An 8,214-nucleotide genomic window follows, 5' to 3' on the forward strand; every position below is an offset into this window, starting at 1 on the left:
TATTTAGCACATATTTGGCCTCTAATTATTCCTGAATGTTACAGGATACAGTAGGTAATTATTAGGGAACCTTCTGATGTTAGACATAATGAGGAAAACAGGCATGAGTCAGGCAGATAAGGTGGTTTCTTATGCTTTTGCCAGAGCAGAGCCTAGTGTAGGAACACAGATAAGCCGGTTTGGCCTGCTCCAGTGGGAGGGTGGTTGGTGGTGGTAAGTTGGATCTAGGGCAGACTGGGCCATTTGAAGTTGAGCTGCTCATTTATTCAATATTTAGGGTGTCAGTCTAGTTTACAGTGATCTTCTTAAACTTCCTCCTCATCTATGAGGTGGTTCTCCAACAGCTGAGTTTGTACCGTGTGACTTCATCCCCTCTGGTTGGATCAAGATAGACACCTTGCCCAAACTGTGCTAATCAGATTTTCCACTCCAGGGAATTTGGAATTGTGACTAAGAGGTTTTATTCTCATTCTGGGATCTGCTTTTGGCTGGAGGATATGTAGAAACTTGGTGACATGATATCGCCATCTTCTGCCACATGGATCAAGAATCAGGGAAAGCCAGGCTCTAGGGAGAGAGTAAATTAAATAAAACAAAACCAAAACAAAACAGAGAGGAGAGAGGGAGACTAAATCCCTGAGTTCTTCATAGCTCCCACTTTCTGTTTCCAGACTCCTTCTAAAGCCTGGGCACATTCTTGCCCTTAGATTTCAGGAGACACTTTTGAATCCTTGATATAAACCCATCTTTTGTTGCTTACACTGGATAATGTATGTTAAGCTATTTTGCTCTCATTACAGAAGCCAGCTTGAGCTGACTTAAGCAAAAAGAGGAAAATTAGTGGAAGGAAGGTGCTGGAGCATCTCATGAGATTCAGGAGGTTTGAATGCCCCAGTTTCAAGAGGTGCCAAAATGAGGGAAGCTCTGAGTACTTCAGTCACAGACTGGGAAGCCAACTTCCTTCTGGCATGCTAACATTAAGATGCCTCAGTGTTGGGTCTCTCAGTTCACAACTCCAAATTCCTGGAGTAGAGGGAATCTCATTAACCCATGGTGAGTCAGTGATGGCTATGGAGTAGCTTCAGGCAGCAGAAATATAGCCGCTGAGAGAGTTTAAACATGAGGACAGGATGTGTCACTCACCAAGAACTAAGAGTGGGCACTTAAGTGATGTTCTGAGACCTGATTCAAATGCATGCGTATGTGCGTGTGTGGGAGTGGGGGCGGTATTCCCCACACACCAGCAAACAATCCTTGGACTCCGGTAGGGTACCCAAGAATTCAACTCAATTCTGATGCTATCTACCTGGAGATAGATAGCATCAGATTCCACAGGTTAAGAATTCAGTCCTACAAGACTGCCCTCCCTGCCCCCACACACACTTCAGATGCCAGCCCTAAGCCCAGGCTCTTACCTGTGCTTCTGACCAACTGGCTGTAAATCAGAGGTTCCCACAAACCCCTTCTTGGGTTCAATTAATTTGCTAGAATGGCTTACAGAATTCAGAGAAACACGTTATTAGATCACTTGTTAATTGTAAAAGGCTGTAACTCAGGAACAGCTAGATGAAAGAGAGGCATAGGGCAAGGTGTGGGGAAAGGGCGCAGAGCTTCCGTGCCTTCTCCGGGCACACCACCCTCCCTGCATCTCCACCAGTTCACCAACCAGGAAGCTCTTCCAACTCAGTCCTCCTGGGTGTTTCGGAGGCTTTGTTACACAGGCCTGATTAAATCATTGGCCTTTGGCAATTGATTCAACCTGCAGCCCCTCTCCCCTCCCTGGAGGTTGGGGGAGGACTGAAAGTTCCAACCCTCTAATCACAAGGTTGGTTCTCCTGGCAAGCAGCTCCTATCCTTAGGTGCTTCTAAAAGTCACCTCACTCACATAACAAAAGACATCTTTGTCACTCTCGACGCTCAGGAAATTCCAAGGGTTTGGGGAGCTATGAGTCTAGAACTGTGGATGGAGACCACATATATATGAGAAATATGTTTTGACCATCTAAATGACCAAATATATATTTCTTTAAACATCGCGATATTGCAGCATTGATCAGCCAGCCCAAGTGTTACCAGTACAAAGTTCATGTGCTCAGTGCTTCGAAAGGCCAAAACTCAAAATGTCAGAGTTTAGATTAAGGAAAGATTCATTGATCAAGAAGATGCCAACTGAGAAGATATGGGCCATAGCAATTTCTCAAGTCCATCTTAAGTACAGAGGTTAGGCTTCTTTTATGTCAAAGGAAGGGTAAATGGGAGAGGCTGCTTTTGTAAAAACTCAAGCCCCAAGCAGAATTCCTCTATTAGCTTGTCTAAAGCAGGAGGTATTAGCCTGAAGGCCATGGGAACAAAGCAGGCCTGAACAAGGTGGAGTCAGAGAGACTGAGCATATCATTCTGTTATGCAAGTGATGTACTGTACAAGCCGGTTTGTGTCTAGTGGATGTTGCAAGGTTTTATGCAAGAAGATAGCATGCTCAGATTACGTTTTAGAGGGGGAAGACTGTTGGGAAGATGGTGGGCAAAATCAGTTAGGACTCTTTATATGGCAAGAAATCTTAACAGAATCTAAGCTCATTAACACGAGGCCCACTAAGAACTTCTCTGTCTCCACCTCTAGGCTCTTCTTTTCTTGCTTCCATTTTGAGCAACACTCACCTATTTATATCATATGCTCTACTGTTTTGAAGAGGGTCCTTGGCTGGAAGCACATGAACCTTAATCAGGAAGTAGAGACGACAGTCAGTCTAATCAAGATAGCCTGGAAACCCCAGACCTAGACACAGAAGCTATACCAGGTCTCATGTGCTAATGCTGGAGATGCTGGGCCTTTCCTGGCCATTGGTTTTCCATTAGGCTCCAAGGTTCTGCAGCTCTGGATTCCTAGCAGTACCTTGCTGGATTTAACCAGATTCCACAGAGCCCAGTAGGATTGCCTAATGGCACCAGCAGAAGAGCTTACTCCAGTTCTCCTTCACTCAAGCCATGGCCGTTTGAATTAAATACTCAATATCCAAGCTCTTAAAACAGGACATTTTATTTGAGGTACAATGATCAGGAAGAACACATGGTAGGCTTCCCATTCCCTTCCATGACTCTCCATCTAAGAGGAAGCCATTCTTCTGGACTAAACTGGCCTACTTGTGGGTACTTTGATCTATCAAACAGATAGGATATCAGGTGTTGTTCACTGGACTGGTCCTGTGTGTCTTGATGCTAATTGTTGTTTAAGAGAAGGAACAAGTTCCAGGATTGGGGCTGATCTGGTGGTGGGGGTGGGGGTGTCTTTATCTGGGAGTATGTGTACCCCACCACAACGGCTCTGTTATAAATTTCTATAGGGAGTTCTTACTACTGAAGCTTCCCTTTTGGTACTAAAGATGAAAAGAGCCCAGTAATTGGTCAGTCCCCAGTTCCTAACAGCTTCTGGGGTGGAGTAGGTGTAGGGGACAACAAGCATTGGGGGGTGACTCTTGGGTAGATATAGCCCTTGTCCAGTTCTTTCTCTCTCTTTTATAAATCTCTTGAATGGTTTGGTCTTCAAAACGTTTCAATCTTTTTTATTTTACCAACAGAAAATTTGGGGGCATGAGAAAGAAATTTCCTTGTTCTTTCAGTTACTGTCTTGTTGGCTCTCTTTGTTACAGCAGCTTAACCTTCACTATGATTTTTTTCCTTTCTGAATGGAGAGACCAGGCCACCTATAGTACTTATTACAGCTGAAAAGTGTTGAGTGTACCAGGCACTGGATCAAATACATTACATGCACTGCCTCGCTTAATCTTCATAACAACTGTATGAATTAAGTACCGTTACTGACCTATTTCTCACATGAGGAAACTGAGGCTTCAAAGGTCCTGAAACATGCTGAAAGTGATAGTCACTCCTTAACAAATATTGTCGGAGTGCCTGTGATGTGGCAGGCCCTATTTTAGTCTCTGGAGCTTACCATACTAAGTGTTGGACCTGAAATTCCAACACATATCCGATTCCAGCTCCTGCACACTTAGTTGATAGGCTCAGCTGCTTCCCCTGTGTGATTTGGCCTCTGGATGTTATGGAGCCTAGATACTTTGGTCCTTAATAGTAATGGCTTATGCTGAATCTATTTTCACATTCTAGCTCACAGCTTTGTAACACAGAGAAAAAAATGTAAGTAAAGTTACTTACCCGTGATGCAAAAATTTCTCCCCTTTGATTCCCCCTTTGAGTAACTCCTATAACTTTGGAAAGAAAATCCTTTAGAAGCACAGAATTAGGAAAGACACACTGGGTTCAATTCCAGTTTCCACCACTTCCGGCCGTGTGACTTAGAGCACTGGTTTTAACGTATTGAAAAAATAAAAAGGAGACTATGAACTGACTTTAGAAAGTTGTATTAAGGGCTGAACAGACTAATAAATGCAAAGTTCCCAGCACTATGCCTGACATATAGTAAGGGAGAGATGAATGGCAGGTTTTATTAAGGAGAATGTGAATTGTAAAGAGGCCACTGGATTTTGCAATTAGGTTGATGATGAACAGTGAGAACAGTTTCAGTGGAGAGGTGGAGTGGAAGTCTGGCTGGAGATGAATGAGAGTTTGAGAAAGGGGCAACTTGGAGTGTAGACTACCTGCTCTGTTAAGAAATATGTCGGCTTAGGAAAGGTAGATGGGGCAGCTTGAAAAATGGCATAGGTAGGAGGATTTTTTTTTTTTTTAAAGAAGAAAAGTAAGCATGTTTGGCAGTTAAGCATTAAAGAGGTAGGGAAGAGTGAGACTTGAAATAGATAAAAAAAAAAAGGAGAGAGGAAAAGAATTGATGGAATAATGTCTGGGATCTCGTGCTTGAAGAACTGAAGCCTTAAAAAGAAATTGAACTTCTTTTTCTGAGGCAGACAAGGAGAAGAAGATGAGTGATGGTACAGGGTAATTTGAAAATAGAGGGGAGAGAAATTGAGGCAATGGTGGCCTGATAATTTCTATTATCTAAGTGAAGCAGGAAGTGTTGGGGTAGTTAACCTCCAAGACGACCCCCAATCATCCCCTCTTCCTGTTTTCACAGCCTGTGTAGTTTTCTCCCACATTGTGCCAGGGTTGGACTGTATGACCAATAGCATATGGCAGAAGCTATGTGCTTTAGGTTGAATTGTGTCCTCCCAGATTGAAGTCCTAACCTCCAATACTTCGTGATATGTTATTAAGAAAATAGAGTCTTTACAGAGGTAATTAAGTTAAAGGGAGTTCATTTGGGTGGGCCCTAATCCAATATGACTGGTGTCCTTATAAAAAGGGGAAATACGAACATGAATGCAAAGGCAGATGTGCAGAGGGAAGATGATAAAGACACACAGAAGATGGCCGTGTGACTGGAGTACTACATCTACAAGCCAGGAACACCAAGGATCGCTGGCAAACACTGGAAACTAGGAAGGGGCAAGGAAGAATCCTCTTCTAGAGCTGTCAGAGGAAGCACGGCCTGCTGACACCTGGATTTGGGAGTTCTAGCTCCCAGAACAGTGATGTAATACATTCTTATTGTTTTAAGCCACCCAGTTTTTGGTACTTTGTGATAGCAGCCCTAGGAAACTAATATATTATGGTAGGTCGTTTCCAAGATCAGTTTATAAAAAGACTGTAGCTTGCTTCTTGGGTTTTCTCTCTCATCATCTTTTTTTTTTCAGGCGAGGCAACCCTTGGTTGACCTCACAGATTGTAAGGACCTTGTCAGCTTACAATCCCTTATTTTTTATTTTTTACGCCTACAGCACCTGGTCTTCCTAGGTGGTCTCCCATTCAAGTACTAACCAGGCCCGACCCTGCTTAGCTTCAGACGGGATCGGGCTCGTTCAGAGTGGCATGGCTGTAGACTCATCACTCTTTCTTGAGATAGTCAGCTGCCATTTCGTGAGGACATGCAGGCGCCCTATGAAGAGGCCCACATGGAAAGGAATTGAAGTCTTCAGCCAACAAGGACCTGAGGCCTGTCAATAGTCACATGAGTGAGCTTGGAAGGAGATGCCCTCAGTTGAGACGTTAGATGAGACTGAAGCCCCAGCCAACAGCTTGACTTCAGCTTTATGAGAGATTCTAAGCCAGAGCCACCCAGTCAGGCCATTCCTGAATTCCTGACTCACAGAAACTAAGAGATAATAAGTGTGTTTTTAAGCTGCTAAATTTTGGGGTAATTTGTTACACAGTAATAGATAACTAACAGCTGCTAACAATGAAGGAGAAATGGTTGCTCCAGAGAGGAGAAAAGCAGGGAATGGCTGCTGATATAGTGAGAAAGGGAGGAGTGAACCAAACAATGCAGGTCTGTTTGGAAAATATCATTGGGGCCCCAATTAGTGTGCCAGTTAAATATTCAGACCCCTGGGAATCTGCATTTGGAATAGTGCCCAAATGATTCTTTTAAAGAACCATTGAATTAGAGGATAATTGAAAGTAGAGGTAAAAGTGGGACAAAAATAGTCCACGGCCATGCTACCTTGAACAAGCTCGATCTCATCTGATCTCAGAAGCTAAGCAGGGTCGGGCCTGGTTAATACTTGGATGGGAGACCACCTAAGAAGATCAGGTGCTTTAAGCGTTTAAAAAAATAAATAAATAAATAAGGGATTGTAAGCTGACAAGGTCCTTGCAGAATGTGAGGTCAATCAACCAAGGGTTGCCTCGCCTAATGAAAGAAAAAAAAAGTGGGACAAAAATAGCAGCTAAAGCTAGAATTTAAATTGGGCATCAATTCATAGCTCAAACGGACATCAAATCAGCACTATGCTATGTACCTATAAAGAATTTCTAAGTTTTTAAAACAAATTCTGAATTGGTGGGAATGACTTTCTATTTCCGCCTAAGAAAATGCTCTCAGGAGCCCTTATGTTAACCTTCTTTGCCCCTTCTCTCTAAAGATATGGCCCCATTTCTCCTTCAGTTCATTCCCTACATAGAGATGTCCTGCCTATTCTAATTCCTACCTCACCCCAAACTTCTCTGGCCTTCGTGGTCAGGACTCTGGAACTCAGCAGAAGGGCTTCCTGTTTCTAGGTCACCCTAATGCTACAAGCTTTTGTGAGTAGGGCTTTGGCAGGAAAATCAGAAAGTAGGATGCTTTGGGCAGAATAGATTCTCCTAAGCCTCAGTTTCCTCATTTAAAAAATGCTGTAACACCTACATGGAAGAGTTGATGTGAGGACTGAGATGATCTGTGTGATGTCTTTAGCACAGTTCCAGGCACATAACAGTGGTTCAAGAGATGGCAGCTGTTAATATTAAGGATAGTAAGGATGATATGCTTAGGTACCCTGAATTTAAATTTACTTTGATGTTAGAATGATTTGTGTTGCGAATCTGCTTCCCAGTAGGGCTCCAGCCATTACAGTTTGACGTGAGTATTTGGAGGAGGGAACATGGAACCAGATGACAGATTTTATGGAGAACAAATATGTGAGTTCCTAGACCTAGGTCAGCACCTCAAATACTGGCTGCATATTAGAATTACCTGCAGCCCTTACTAACAAACAAGGAGGGCTCCACCCCAGACCAATTAAACCAGAATTTCTGCCAGTAGAGCCCCAGGCAAATGTTATAAAAACTTCCTGGGTGATTTTGGTGTATAGCTAGTATTTAGAAACACTGATATAGGAACTAAAATCACAGTCGTGGGTTCACAGGTATTTTAATTATTGCTCACTCAATTAAACAACTACAAAAAATCAGGAGTAGAAATAGGAAGAAGTCATATAGGTATGTCGGGGTGAATCTGAGCCAAAACTGAACATTTAAAAAAAACTATACAATTCCAAGAGAGGCTAAGGATACTTATTCTTTTGAAAGATCTTTAGAACTATTAGCTAGAATCAAGGAAGCAACAGTTTTTTCTTAGCGTTGGGAGTTTTGAATAGGAATTTTAAAGCATCTGGTGAGATTTAGGACATTTTCAGAGAAGCAAAATAGCTGGTCAAAATGAATATTTTCCCTAGGCATGTAGTTGTGTCATGTGAAGTGGAAAAACAGATACAAATCTGAGTATGCACTTTGAGCATAAATATATTAAAACAAAGAAACATGGAAAATGCCCATGATTAAGTTTCATGAATAAGAAAACTCATGATACTAAATTCAATATATGAGGATGATTCATATTTTGAAAATGCAATTGTGCTTGTAGAAAAACATGAAAGGGAAATTATTTAAAAAGCCAAATAGTTATTCCTCAGGGAATAAGGTTGGCCTT

The 8,214-nt window shown here is 42.4% G+C and overlaps 2 pseudogenes; one reads left to right on the forward strand and one right to left on the reverse strand.

Moving 5' to 3' along the window:
* Positions 1–5,737: 5,737 nt before the first annotated feature.
* LOC120612837 (uncharacterized) lies at positions 5,738–5,849 on the reverse strand (annotated as a pseudogene).
* Positions 5,850–6,451: 602 nt separating this feature from the next.
* Positions 6,452–6,570, forward strand: LOC120612842 (uncharacterized; annotated as a pseudogene).
* The last annotated feature ends 1,644 nt before the right edge of the window (positions 6,571–8,214 follow it).

The sequence above is a fragment of the Pteropus medius genome, unplaced genomic scaffold (assembly GCF_902729225.1).
Source record: "Pteropus medius unplaced genomic scaffold, Ma_sr-lr_union100, whole genome shotgun sequence".
NCBI classification, from domain to species: domain Eukaryota; kingdom Metazoa; phylum Chordata; class Mammalia; order Chiroptera; family Pteropodidae; genus Pteropus; species Pteropus medius.